This window comes from Mus pahari, chromosome 13 (genome assembly GCF_900095145.1).
Source record: "Mus pahari chromosome 13, PAHARI_EIJ_v1.1, whole genome shotgun sequence".
Lineage (NCBI taxonomy): Eukaryota > Metazoa > Chordata > Mammalia > Rodentia > Muridae > Mus > Mus pahari.
In genome coordinates, this window is record NC_034602.1 from 45,089,002 (window position 1) to 45,102,710 (window position 13,709).

A 13,709-nucleotide genomic window follows, 5' to 3' on the forward strand; every position below is an offset into this window, starting at 1 on the left:
AGAGAGAGAGAGAGAGAGAGAGAGAGAGAGAGAGAGAGAGAGAGAGAGAGAGGAGAGGAGAGAGAGAGGTTGAAAAATGAAGATTTGTTGTAAGTGATCTTTCTGATCACCCCAGAGGCCCTCATTTACATTCAAGTTGAGCACCCTTAATGTGAAAATCAAGATGGGCAATGCTCAAAATCGAAAATGTTCTGAGTGCGAATATGGTAAATAAAAACGAGAAAATGCCACATCTGTCCTTATGGGACAGAACATGGTCACAGAACACAGGTGCACTCAAAACATTCCATAAAATTACCTTCCAAGTTGGAGAGCTCTGGGACCTCAGCCCCAGGGGAGAGGCTGAGCCCGGAGCCAAGTGCTTCCAGCTCCGACACTCCAGTTCTTGCGTACCCCAATAGAGTGAAGAGTTCTTTGTGAACACTTAGGAAGTATACAGATCCTCGGGTCAAAAGTGGTCAAATAATTGCTTACAATGTGACCTTGGGCAAGAGCCTGTGGTTTCCTAAGTCTCGGCCTCCCTCACAGGATAGGCTGTCAAAGGGAACCCCTAAGTATCTTAGCCCTCAGATCCTGTAATTCTGTGCAGTCTTCAGGTTATTGGCCGGCGGTATGCACTAACTCTTATGCTGTGCAGTGGCTTCGGGCCATGTGTGTATAAAAGGTTGTTGCGTGTAGTTTTAAATAGCTACTGCCTTTGCCAGGGTTAGGCTGGGCTACCAGCCCCTCCTGGCCTCTCTTTTGCTTTACTCTCCTTTGGCTCTGGGAGGTGATCTTGCTGCTACCAGCCCGCTCCCCATGACCCTTGATTGAATCTGAGGATCAAAGACACACACACACACACACACACACACACACACACACACACACACACACACACACACGTTGTTACTTTACAACTTGCCTTCTAGGCACAATTGCTGGGCGCAGATATCTCCCACCTGAAAAAGCTTGCCCTTATCAATTTATTATCTCCCTCTCTCCACCTGCCATAAACTTGGTGGCTAGTCCCACCTAGCGTCTGCCAGACATCCTTGGCCACCTGCCAGTAGAGGAGGCTACTTGCCCAAGCTCTCTCCCGAGACCTCACACGATTGCTATTTTCTTCTTCTTCTAAAGCATGACAGAAAGACCACTCTCCTTCCTTGTGTCTCCTTTGTCCCCTGGGACCCGGAAGTCCCATTTGTACCTTTTGCCCAGCAATTTCCCCCTAGACTTCTTTACTGACAAATCAAGAACCAATTGAGAGACAGGATGTTAGTATCAGAACCTCCCTTACAAAGGTTAGTTACTTTTCTTATAGCTATAACAAAATGCCAATAAAATCAGTTTTAATCCATTATTTTTCTATTGCTGTGATAAAACACCATGACCAAAGCAATTTATAAAATTAAGTTTATTTGGTCTTATAGTTTTAGAGGGTTTGGATCTACAGTGGAGGGACAGAAGGGCAACAGGTGGTAAACACCGCAGCTGGGAACACAAATCTTGAACCACAAGCAGAAACAGGGTGAACAGAAAGTGAAGCGTGGCTTTTGAAATCTCAAAGCCCACCCTCAGTGATGAAATTCCATCAGCAAGGCCACACCTCTTAAACCTACCCAATCAGCTCTACTAACTGGGAACAAGTCATTCAAATGCTCAAAAACTACGGGGATGTCCGATTCAAACCACCACAAGTAGTTTAAGGAAGAAGGGTTTCTTTTGCCTCATGGTTTTGAGGACACGGTCCACTGAGGCAGCAGGAGCTTGGGGCAGCTGGTCACACTGTATCTACAGCAGGGAGAGGGTGCCATGGGACCGGAAGCAGAGAGAGCGTGCGATGCGGTGCTTGCGGTTGCTCGGCACTCGCGCTTTTCTCCCTTTCTATTCAGTCTCAGTAAACGTTCGCTGAGTGTGTAGAAGAGGCAATTGCTGGGAGCTGGCTCTGCAATTATGAACACTGGGTGCTCTTCCAGAGGACCCAGATGAGATCCCTGGCACCCACGTGGCAGCTCACGACCTTCTGTAACTCCAGTACCCGGGATAAAACTCCCTTTTCTGACCTCTGTAGGCACTGCATGCATGTGGTGCAGATACATTTGTGCAGGCGAAACACCTGTACACATAACCAAATTATTTTAAAAATAGAGAAAGAAGGTGAAGCACTACTTTTCACACCTAGCTTTCTATGTGGGTGCTGGGCTTGAATTCATCTCCTGGTGCTTGGGTGGCAAGCGCTTTCCTAACTCAGCCGTTTGTTTGTTTGTTTGTTTGTTTGTTGAGATAGAGTCTCCTACCGTCCAGGCTGGCCCTCTGAACTTGCTATGCAGCTAAGGCTGGCCGTGGACTTCTGATTATCCCACGTCTACCTTCCTAGTGCTAAGATTTCACTAGGGTTTCAGGTTTGTACCCTCATGCCTGGCTCTCATGGTTTCTCTGTGATGGGGCCTGGGATAGAACCCATGTTGTACGGCTGGAGATCACTAACCATTGAGCTACGTTTCCACACCCGTAGCTGCGTCTGCTCTGCTTTTGTTTTTAATGAGACTAGGACTGAATTTGCTTTGCAGCCTAGGATAACCTTGAATGCCTATTCATAACTCCTGACCCTCCCGTCTCCGCTTTCCCGCGTGCTGAGGCTGCACACCGTGACCAGATTAACTGAGTCATTTTTATTTGATTTGAGTCATTTTTAAAATAGGTGTTTTAGCCAGGGGGTGACACACATCTTTCCCAGCACTTGGGAGGCAGACGCAGACAGATCTCTGTGAGGCGCAGACCTGCCTGATCTACAGAGTGATTTCTGGGAAAGCCAAGGCTACACAGAGAAACCCTGTCTCAACAAAGAAACAAACAAACACCCCCCCAAAGTGAGGTAATAATGACAACAATAATAAAATAACAAAGTAGGTGGTGTTTTTGTTGTTGGTGGTTTGTTTTTTTTGTTTTTTTTGTTTTTTTGGTTTTTTTTGAGACAGGGTTTCACTGTATAGCCCTGGCTGTCCTGGAACTCACTTTACAGACCAGGCTGGCCTCGAACTCAAAAATCCATCTGCCTCTGCCTTCTGAGTGCTGGGATTAAAGGCGTGCACCACCACGCCCGGCTAAAGTAGGTGTTTTTAATTTTTTAAAAATGTTGTTGGTGCTGGGCGTGGTGGCTCACGCCTTTAATCCCAGGACTTGGGAGGCAGAGGCAGGCAGATTTCTGAGTTCGAGGCCAGCCTGGTCTACAGAGTGAGTTCCAGGGCAGCCAAGGCTACACAGAAAAACCCTGTCTCAAACAAACAAACAAACAATAAATTGTTGTTGGTGTGTTTTGTCCGCATGTGTATCTGTGTACCACAGACTTGAACTGATATTGAGAAGGGTATGTGCCTCTTCGTGGGGTCCTGAGACTCAAACCTGGGGCCTTTGCAAAAACAAGTGAACTTAACCACTGAGCCATTTCTCCGCTCAGGTATCTTTACTTTTAAGAGAAAGGGCAACTGTGGGTTTTGCGTGTTTTTGTTTGTTTTAATCACATTTTTGCTCTCTCTACTAAAAACACCTGAGAGGGGCTGGAGTGTAAAGCCATTTACACGCTGTTCAACTTGTTCCAGAAAGGGTCTCAGGCTGAGATAGAGAGTCACACAGTGACCCAAGTCACTGCTAGGAATTACAGACAGTGGGAAGGTTAGTCATCTCTCAACTGTAAAAAACTTAGTGTACCCAGGGCTGAGGCAGGAGCCTTGAGAACTTGATGATCAACTTGATCTGCACAGGAGTATCCTGTCTTAAAATGAATGAATGAATGAATGAATAAATAAATAAATAAATAAATAAAAATAGGAAAACAGAATTCTTATAAAGTTCTTAGTGTCAAGGTTCTCTCCCCAGTGTAACAGTTAGTCTCTGTCCTGAAAATATTAACCAGCCCTTGACTGTGCTTAGTCAGCCGACATCCTAACTCATCTGTGGCATTTTCCTGAGGAAGCCTTGAGTCCCACAGCGAGGTGTTTACTTTGTGCTGTTAGTTCGTCACTATTGGCACAGTGTGCACCTCACGGACGTGTGCGTGTTCGTGTATAGTCGGTAGGCATCTTCCTGCAGCCAGTGAATGGAAGATGTGAATGGCTCTGTCCATTAAGCCCGTTGCTTTGTGGGTAAATGGTAGCTGGGGCCCAACCCCTCTGCTCTTCCCATGGGAGGTGCTGAGCTTGGTCACGAAGGTGAAAACTGTGATGCTCTGGGGCTGCTATAGCTTCCATGTTTCTCTTATCACCCTGGGACACCAAAGACAAGAGTCCTGGTTCTTTACCAGGAAAAACAGTCAGGTGAGGTGTTCTGCACATTATAGTCAATAGGGATGCATCTATAATGACAGTCCCTAGGGTTAGGACAGATCTAAAAGTAGATTCTTATTGCCCGCAGCATGAACTAAGCAATCTGTATCAAAACAAACAAAAACAACAAACAAACAAACACCACCAGACACAGCAGCACAAGCCTTTACCTTCTAGGACTCAGGAGACAGAAGTAGGTAGACCTCCATGAGTTTAAGCCCAGCCTGTTCTACGTAGCAAATTCCAGAACAGCCAGGGCTACACAATAAGACCCTGTCTTAATCTTTTTTCTATTACATGAAACCTAAGCGATGGTAGCACACGCTTTTAGCCCGAGCACTCAGCTTTTAGCCTGTCTCTTTTAGGCAGAGACAGGCGATCTCTGAGTTCGAGGCCAGCCTGGTCTACAGAGTGAGTTCCAGGACAGCCAGGGCTACACAGGGAAACCCTGTCTCTAAAACAAAATGAAAAGCAACAACAATAAAATTCTACTATATAATAAAACAAACAAGCTAACCAAGCGAACGATTTCCAGATTCTAACAGAGCTGGATGTGGGGCCTGCCAATGGCTTGGGTCCTGTGTCCTTTGGTTTGGTTTGTGGCCTGTTCTACCCAAGGACCCAGAGATCTCAGCTTCAGGAGAGAGGATGGTGGGAAGCAGGGACTCATCTCACGCTCTGTGCCCTGGATGAGATCGTCTCAGTGGGGTGTACTCAGAGACCCTTTGATACCCTGACGTTTTTCAAAGAGTTGCCTGTTCCCCTGGGCAAGTCTCTCAACCCCTCCAGCACAGATACTTTCCCCATCATCATGCAGGGATACTGTTTATTAGATATCATGTTCATAACGAATAGAGCTAATCTTGCATGAAGCAATGCAAGTTCAAATGCTGGGCAGACAGCAGGTATGCTGTATCAAGGGCAGCTAAAGGAATGGCACAATCATTTTTATTAAGCAGCTACTATGTGCCAGGTACTACACTTAGCACACTGCCTTCAGAGCTTGGTGAATGCCCATGGCAATCCTGTGTTAGGTGCTATGTTTAGTTATATTTCTCAAGTCTGAAAAGTATCTTAAGGGAATAGTTCTTTTTTTAAGATTTATTTATTTATTTTATGTGAGTGTACTGTAGCTGTCTTCATACACACCAGAAGAGGGCATCAGATCTCATTACAGATGGCTATGAGCCACCATGTGGTTGCTGGGAATTGAACTCAGGACCTCTAGAAGAGCAAGTCACTGCTCTTAACCACGGAGCCATCTCTCCAGCCCAAAGGAATAGTTTCTAACTAAGCCACAAGTAGGGAGTCAGGCCCAGGGATGGCTGCCGGCTCAGGAAGCAAGTTCTTCAACTGTTCTTCCCCCTATCCCCCCCCCCCCACACACACCCAGTACAGGGTTTCTTTGTGTAGCCCAGGCTGTCCTGGAACTTGTCTGTAGACCAGGTGGCCTAGAACTCAGAGATCCACCTGCCTCTGCTCCTGAGTGCTGGGATTAAAAATGACCACCACAATTACTGTTTCTTTAAGTCTGAGAATCAACCCCTGGGCCATGTGTTTGTCAGGCAAAAGATCTACCATCCTCTGCCTCCTGAGTGAATGCTGAGATTGAAGATACACACCTCCGTGCCCGGCATGCCTCCAACTCCGGAGTGCTGAGATTATAGACGTGAGACACCATACCCAGTTTTGACTGAAACTCATTTCATAGCCTGTGATTGAAATCGCCACACAAACCATAGGAACACCAATCTCATTTGAGCGTGAATAGTTTATTGAACGCACACCCTGGTACTGAGTGGATCAGGACCACAAAAAGGAATCAAGAACCTAATTGGGGTATCAGTCTGTTCTCAGGGTAGGCTTATAAAGAAAAATACACACACACACACACACACACACACACACACACACACACACTCTGAGCTCAAGGCATTTTAGACTTAACAGTTCATATTGACCTTTAACTTGATGGGTCCTACATAAAACTTTGTGGAATTTTTTTAAGATTAATAAACCTCAGATCGCTCAGAACCTAACAGGACGTGTGGTCAGCATGACCTTGCTGTGAGCCAGCCAATGACTGGCAGGCATAATAATACAGCAACAATATGAAATAGCTGGCAGGCATGGAACAAACAAAGTGGCAACAGCTATTCTTGGGGGGTGGGGTCAGACCACAACATGATGCCCTTAAACTCTTGGTGATCCTCCTGCTTCAGTAGCCAAAGTCTTGGGATTAAAGGCATAAGTCACACACTCAGCTCATACCTTTTCAAATAAATGATCTATATGTATGTGCGTATACATGTGTATACACATATATGCACATTATTATTTTTTTTTTTTGTGACAGGTTCTCTCTATTAGGTAGCACTGGCTTTCCCGGAACTCCCTATGTAGGTGAGGCTAGCTCCAAACAGGGATCCACCTGCTCCTGCCTCTGGCTGAACGCTGGGATTAAAGGTGTGCACCACCACACTTTAGTTTCCAGCTCCTTCTCCATTCTGGAATTTGGGCAGGGCACTTTCCTCTGTGGCTCTTCAAGTTTCCACCATCTAATGCCAAGAACAGACTTCATGCCCTGGCTTTCTGGGTTGTATTCTGAGTGCCTTCAGCACTTCACCTCTTCTGAGAAATCCCTCCTGGCACCTTTGAGGCAAACTTTCATGACATCAGAGGTGCCGTGGGGCCTAGAAAGTCCAGCCAGCTCCAGGTTTAGAGCACAGGGTCAATAAACCCAGAATCCTGAGCCTGCACTCTGAAGTGGGAAGGGAACTCAGGCCAGGGAACTGGGCTTAGATTCACAAGCTCATTTTCTGCTTTGTGGCCTGGGCATCCCACCAAATGACCTGCCTCACCCTTATTCACTTCCACTTTTTTTTTGAGATAAGGTTTTTCTATGTACCCTTGGCTGTCCTGTAACTCACTCTGTAGACCAGGCTATCCTGGAACTCACAGAGATCCACCTGTGTTGGGATTAAAGGTATGTGGCCACAACCACTTGGCCTTAAGGAATTCTTAAAGAGACACAGGGTGTGGCAGCTCACTCCCTGTTTTCAGGAAGCTTGAGGCTGGAGGTGGCCAGCCTGGGCTAAGCGCCTTATTCGGATATCTCTGCTTTTCTTAAAGAGTATCTCCCTTGCTTTGGTTCTGGTTCAGTTGTAGTTTGGAGGTAGGCTCCTGCTATTTAATCCAAGCTGGCCTGGAATTCAGGACCCTTCTTTCTCACTTCCGCAGTGCTGGGATTATTGTGTGTCACACCGCAGTTTGACAGCCAAGGCACATGTGGATCTGGTTTCTGAAGGTCTACCAACATTCCAGTTAATCACCAACTTAGCTGGGCATTCTCTTCCTCCTCATGACCATGACGGTTACGGGTAGGTGTAGAAACTGTTGATTCCCTGTGGCGGGTGTGGTGCTAAGCACTGCAGTGGGCAGCTGAGAGGATGCTAAGATGACTCTGGGGGATGTAGCAAGACATTGAAACAGGGTCTCATCTTGTGGTCTGGATGGGCCTGTAACTCACTCTATTGTCCTGGTATATCCTTGAACTCATGGTAATCTTCCTGCCTCAGCTTTCTGGGTGCTGGGATTACAGTTGTGAGACACTATGACTGGCTGTTATGTGACTCCCTACCGTCAAGAAAGGAAGGATGGTGGTATATGGTGGCTAGGCGGGCAGGGGTATTGGAGACAAGAAGACTGGATGCACACTGCTGCCGTTGACTAGCTGTAGAAACGAAAAGTCACTCGAACTCTCATGCCTCTGGAACACAGGGGTAAATAAAGACAGCCCCAGCTTTGTGTGCTACTGTGAGTTTATGGTGATAAGAACTTGGGAGATGGCTTCGGGGTTCAGAACACTTGCTTTGCCTGAAGAGGATCTGATTGGGGTTTCTAGTGTCCACTCCAAATGGCTCACAACTATATATAACTTTAGTTCCAAGTCCCAAACCCTCTCTGGCCTCCATGATACCTACACATATATGGTATTCACGCACATACACATACATGGGCTTCACCTGCAATCCCGGCACTTGAAGGGCAGCTCTGGTCCAGAAGAGATTGGAATTTGAGGAGCTTTTGTGGGAAGCTTGGGTATATGCTCTGGTCTTCCTAGAGGTTCAGCAAGTTAAAGGTTATCCTTGGCTAGAGAGCAAGTTTGAGGCCATGTGAGTCCCTGTCAAAAGAAGGGTGAGGTGTGTGTAGGTGTATAAAGGATGTATTGCACACAGGAAGCAGGAAGTACTTCTCTCAGAAAGGAAAAAACCTATGCTTCGGGACCAGAGAGACAGCTGCCTTCCAAGCTCTGAGGCACTGCACAGTCACCAGATTCCTTTGAATTCCAATTTCCTCATTTGCACACCTTAGGCTTATCAGAAATTCCAGATTTACCCAGACGAGGAGTCCTTCCTTATCTTGGTTTACTGCTGTTTAGATTCCCAGATGAAAAGGTAAAGACTTCCAGGGAGTTGGGAAATGGGCAAGAGGTCAGCGCCTCCCCTGGCTAATCAGGCGGTGCGAGAGTTGGAGTTTAAAAGGAGGCGAAGAAATCTCATTTGAAATCAGGAAAAAGCTGAGAATAATGTTCTAGTCAAAAATGTGTGGTTGGTGAGATGACTTAGTAGTTCAAAGGGTTGCACAAGCCTAATGACCTCAGTGTCATCCCGGAACCAACAGTGAAAGGGGAAAACCAACTGCAGAAAGTCTGACACACACACACACACACACACACACACACACACACACACACACACTTGTGCGCATATGGACACACACACACACACTGCATACACACACACACACTGACATTCAAACATACACATGTGCACACATGGACACACATACTTACACGCATGTGCACATGGACACACTCATACACATATTTACACATACATACACACAATACACATGTACACACAGACAAACATACACATTTACATATGGAGCACATGGACACACATACACAAACTTCACTCACACATGCATACACACACACACACATACACGCACTGACATTCAAACATACACACTCGTGCACACATGGACAGACATACACATACACACTCTCACACACACATGTGTGCACATGTACATGTACATGCACGCACGCACATGCACATAGAGTCACGGGCACTCCAATAAATAAGACTAGTAATGTTTCTCGGTGGTAAAGGTGCCTGCCATCAATGCCTTAGTCCCATCCCCAGAACCCACATAGTAGATGGAATCGATACCCAAAAGTTACCTCCAATCAACACACACGCACAGGGGTATGTGGATTCCTCTCTCCCCAATAATTAAAAAATATAATTAAAATGTGGTTAAACAAGCTTGGGGGAAAAAAAAACCCAATATCCCTCCTCTTCTAACCAATATCACAGAAACCTGAGACCCCCCCTCACCTGTCAGGAGGACCAGAGTGCACTGCTTTTTTTTTTTTTTCTTCTGAAGCCTCTCGGTACCTCATTTTGTAGAAGGTCCTCCCGACTCTGCCGGGATGAAGGGCAGCTTTTGGTCCTCCATTCTTTGTAAAATCTGCTCCCAATTCTTCCTGTTCCTGTTTTCCTGGCCTCCTCTCTAACTTGTCTGGGCCTGAGTTTTAATGATTATCCAGAGGTCAGGGCTCCCTGCTCTGATAGCAGGTCCAGTTTCAGGCAAATCAATGCCAGTGTTGGTTTAAGTTTAAAGATAAACCAAGAATTTAGCAAGATGCCCGTGCGTGTGGTTTCTGAGCATAGCGTTTATCACTCCCGTGGCAGAGTGCTGTAGGAGACAGTGGAGCCCACGGTGACCGGTGACCCTACTAACCGACAGCAGCGATGGTCTGTTTCTCACTTTTAGATAAGACGGTAACTCCTGGGGGTTCATGGTGTCTCATGCCTATGAACCCCTCACTCCTAGCTTGCAGCCGGAGAATTGCCGTGAGTTTGAGGACAGCCAGGCATGGAGGAGCACACATCTGTGATCTAGCCTATGGGTAGACATGGAGCGTACAGACAGAACAGGCTGGAAGCTCAAGGGCCAGTTACTCCGGCGTGCACTGCACAGTGGTAGAAACGCTACAAGAGACACTGCCTCTACAAGACAGATGACATGAGCCAGCTTCTGAAGTTTGTCCTGTGACCTCAAGATAGGTTTGATGTTTATAAACAAACACACTGCCATCTGAGGTCACATCTGGGAGTCACAGAGAATAGAAATTTGAAGTTGGATTATAGCTTATTGGCAGGGCCAGCACTTACCAACTAGGCAAGAGGCCCCGAGTTTGACTCTTTTGTTTGATTTGGGTTGTTTGTTTGTTTTGTTTTTTTAAAGGTAGGGTTTCTGTGCATAGCCCTGGCTACCCTGGGGGCTAGCTCTGTAGATCAGGCTAGCCTCAAACTCAGAGACCCACCTGCTTCTGCTCCCCCAAGCACCACCAGCACCTGGCCCGAGTTTGATTCACAACAATTAGCAAATGAACACAAACAAAGCAATATGGAAGCAGATGAACCTTGAAATGCAGTCTCGTAAGAGGAATTACAGAATGTGCCAGGTGCTATGGAAACCCTTTGCAACGCAGAATACAACTCTGAGGGTAACTACGCCAAGCCAACACCACCCCTCTAGGAAGGAGGAATTGTCCAGTTTTCCACTCAGCATCTTGACTTTCAAGTTAAACTTTATATGATTGAGTTAAACAGTAGCCACTTAGCTTGTCACCAGCCCCTGCTCTTAAAAATGAACAGTCTGGAGAGCTTTTATAAGAACAATATTACAAACAGATGTTATTTGCTTTCTGAACTGAAGAGCTGATGCTATAAGAAATCAAACGGAACCATGACCCACCAGTCCTTGCTCAACTTCCCCCAACATCTCGTTTGCTCCTCCAGCTCAACTCAAATACTATTGGGAAATGCTAAGTGAAGTATCCTCTTGGGTGTCTCAACAAGAACAGTGGCAAAGTACCCCAAAGGACCGAGAACCAACATGGGAGAGGGCCCTTCTGATATTGCTACTGCTAACCTGAAATTTTGTATTGAACAGAGAAATGAAGCAAGACTTACAGTTCGCCGTCCAACTGGGAAACTTCCAAAGCAGGTTCCAAGAACAGTTGTGTTGGCTCCTCTGTTGCCACGGACCTCGGCTGGCGCTGTAAGAGCAGAACACCCTCGTCCCACTCATGATAGTATTCACGCCTCCCTGATCCCTGGCTTGTACATTTTTATCTACCCAATTACTATTCCTCACTCCTCCAACTTCCCAGAAAGCTTTTGGCCCTGGTGAGAATCAGGCAGTTGTAGTACCCATTAGTCTGTTATGTAGACTGGCTCTCAGCTGCTCGAGGCTGCTTCCTCATGACCTGGAAGATGTTGCCTCCAGTTGTCTTTCTGGAAAACCATGTTGTGTGAGATTTCACAAAGCTTTAGAGCCATCTCGTTATATCAACTGGGGACTTGGGCACATTTGTGCACTCCCTTGGGAATTATTGTCTGTCAGTAGAATTATTGCTGATTATCTTATGGTTTTACAACTGTGTGAGGTGGCTTCGTATCGGTGCTGAGCTGAGATTGTGGAGTGGCTGTCCTTCAGGATTCTAAGACAAGGAGTTATCTGTAAAGTAGGCAATACAAGAGGGAGAGCCAAGGAATTATGCCCAAAAGGGGATCTTGCTTCTAGGTAAGTCCTTTTGTGAAGCCAGTGTCTCAGCATGTGGAAATGAGCTTTAGAGATTCTTGTGTATGGTACAGTTCCAGATTCTACTTCCCAGCTAAAAATACACTAAGAATGTCTGCTGGGGACCCCCTGACACTATATGCTAGGTCTGGTTCCCAATGTCACTTTTTTTTTTTTTTTTTTGACAGAGGCTGGATGTCCTGGAACTCACTATGTAGGCCAGGCTGTCCCCAAACTCATGGATCCCTGGGCCTCTGCCTCTCATGCACTGGGATTAAAGTCATGGACTCCCCACCTAGACCCCTCCGTGTTTTAACAGACAGAGCTGCGATCCCATCACTAGGAGGCTAAAATAAGAAAATCGTGTGTTCTAGGCCAGCCGGAGATACATAGACTCTATTTTGAAATAAATGAAATAAAATCAAGACAGCACAGGAGTCCCCTTTTTGCTTGTAGACATTCCTGGATCTTCAGGGTTGCTCCCTCCATCCAGGTCCTCCCCCATGTCAGTGTCAGATGGGGACACTTGGCCAAGACGCATCTTCAGGCTGGGCTAAGGATGTAGCTCATTCCGGCCCTTGAGTTTGACCCCCACAAAAACTGTGCTTTTGTGTTGTGTGTGTGGGAAGGGGATATGGGAAAGGACCCAGCTCTTCATACGGTACTAGGAACTGGCGCAGGGCACAGGAGGTCTGAGCAGCTGACTGATAAGCTGCTCTGAAGATGAGATCCTTCCCAGTCCAGTTGTTTGGCATGGGTACGGGGCTCACAGAGGGACCAATCTGGTACATCAGACCTCTCCAACTCCTTGCTTCCCCCTAGGGCTCCTCTCAGAGGCAAAGGCCACCAACCAAATGGTCCTGGGTCTCACATCATAAACCCTGAGATATAATATTTATTGCCCTTCTGCAAGGAGGATGTCGAAATGAAGAAGACATAATAATTCTAATTCTCCCAGGAGGGCTTGGGCAATCGATGAGGAACTTGATATGAAATAATCTGGATTCCCTGGGAAGCAGAGTATGGCATAAATTTGGGCTTCATCGCCGGATGGATCCCCCATGCTAATACCTGATTGTAGTCAAGGAGAAACTCGCTTGGCTGTGTAGATGGCGGGACTGTGTGGGTTACTCTTGGGTCTCAGGATAAAATCATTCTGCTCAATAAATCTGTGGCCTTGGTGTAACCATGGTGCATCAGTTTCCCCCCTCCCTCCCAGCCTTCTTCTTTTTGTCTTTTAATTTTTTTTTCTCCGTGACAAATTCTCTTAATGTAGCCTTGGGTGGCCTGGCAATTGCTACTTTATACCACTCTGCAATCCAATCCTCCTGTCTCTGCCTTCTGGGCTTATAGGCACGAACCACTGTGCCTGGCTGCCCCCAACCCCTTTGAAGCAGGGATCCACACAGCCCAGGCTGGTCCCAAGCTAAGTAGCTGCTGAGAGTAGCATCCTCCTGTCTCATCCTCCTGGGTGTTGAGGTTACAAGTGTGTGGCACACTTAGCTTCTTGCCATCGAACGCTGCCTGAGGACAGTACCACCGTACCGAAGCCATCTCTCCACGGCTTCTAACTCAGAGCTGGAGCCCAAGCTTCCATTCTTGTGAGTCCCAAAATGTGGGCTCCTTGAAACACCACGGCCAGCCAGGCGTGGTGGCACATGCCTTTAATCCCAGCACTCGGGAGGCAGAGGCAGGCAGATTTCTGAGTTCGAGGCCAGCCTGGTCTACAGAGTGAGTTCCAGG

At 46.9% G+C, this 13,709-nt stretch overlaps 1 long non-coding RNA gene across 1 annotated transcript in view; it reads right to left on the minus strand.

The window, feature by feature from the left end:
* LOC110330227 overlaps positions 1-11,709 on the minus strand; it is a 21,073-nt gene extending 9,364 nt beyond the window's left edge. The window contains exons 1-2 of the long non-coding RNA XR_002380946.1: positions 11,357-11,709; positions 8,330-8,487 (exon numbers count right to left, since the gene is read on the minus strand). This is a non-coding gene — a long non-coding RNA (uncharacterized LOC110330227). The remainder of the gene's footprint in view (positions 1-8,329; positions 8,488-11,356) is intronic.
* Positions 11,710-13,709: the final 2,000 nt, after the last annotated feature.